Genomic DNA, 1,278 nt, shown 5'->3' with positions numbered 1-1,278 from the left:
TGCACCCGATCTTTAAGGCGCCCGTTCGCATTCTCCAGTCGGTCGTTGGTCACATTACCGAAATTAACCATTCCGGACTGTGCGCGTATGGCCTGTTTTCGGGTGATGTACAATCAGCGAGCCGAGGATAGGAAAAATCGGGGATCGGTTCGGCACAAAAGCTGTAGATCGTGTCGGAATCTGTGTGCTTGTAATATGATGAACATAAAACCTACCGTTCAGCATTGTCCAGGCGAGCCATGCGGTGAAATATGTGCCAGCTGTTTACAGAATGTGTCTATGACCAAAAATACATGGATACTAAATGATACATACGTGCTTCCTGATGGCTTTGCGGACATGAAAGTAGCAAAGCATAATGTCACAGCCGAACATGACTCTTGCCGGACGCATTTGCGCCGCCAACTTGTCCATTACAGAGGTCCTGACCTGATGCGCTTCGCCCATCATTTCTCTGAATAAGTCGAACAGTTTACGCGTGGAAGCAAACTGCTCGCTCTCTAGGAACACATACATAACCGGACGCCCGGTTCCCACGCCGTCCGTTGTCAAGAGTGTGTATAGTTTATATCTAAGTGCCAAATATTATATGCTTTAAAAAACTTACCCAAGGCGCTTTGTTGCATGTGTTCCGTCTACATTTACTACATCTGGGAAGCGTCGGAATAACGCTATCTGCTGCCCTCGGGAGAAACATATGTGGCTATAGTGACCTTCCTCTGCCTAACACACAGGGACGCGTCCGGCCTCCCGAAGTTTTGCCAGGACCGAAGGCATATCATCTGTCATATTAAAACCCAACCATTCGGCACCTACTCAACACAGCCGGTCGACACTTCCGGCGGTAGTTTTGTATATCCTTAGTTGTAAGAATCTTTCCGAATTCATCCGCACCAAACTGCCGCACCTCAGATGACGGCGTTCCATATCTCAGCAGGGCTTGGCATGTGCCCAACTCGTCTTCGGTTAGGCGTCGATTGACTGGAAGCCGATCGCACAGAAACTTTGGCAGTTTGTGGTTGTGTTCCAGAAAATAAGGAGTCACTGCCAGTTAGTTCCTTTGCCTCCGTAGACAAAACCGCACTGGACAGCTGGTGCTTCGCTAATTTTTATTAGAAAATACGCACGGCTTACTAGCTTCTTCGGATTCCACGGCTGTCCGTTGGTCTTGGAGGGCGCCTCCTGCATTTGTGGTACACCCATTCGTAACGCAAAATAGTGTTGGTGCTTCGATTACTGGATGAACGCGCAGATATCACAAAGTTATTCTTCATGTAT

This window comes from Opisthorchis viverrini, assembly GCF_000715545.1.
Source record: "Opisthorchis viverrini unplaced genomic scaffold opera_v5_234, whole genome shotgun sequence".
NCBI classification, from domain to species: Eukaryota; Metazoa; Platyhelminthes; class Trematoda; order Opisthorchiida; family Opisthorchiidae; genus Opisthorchis; species Opisthorchis viverrini.
The sequence above is the reverse complement of the archived record's forward strand: the minus strand, read 5'-3'. Positions refer to the sequence as shown.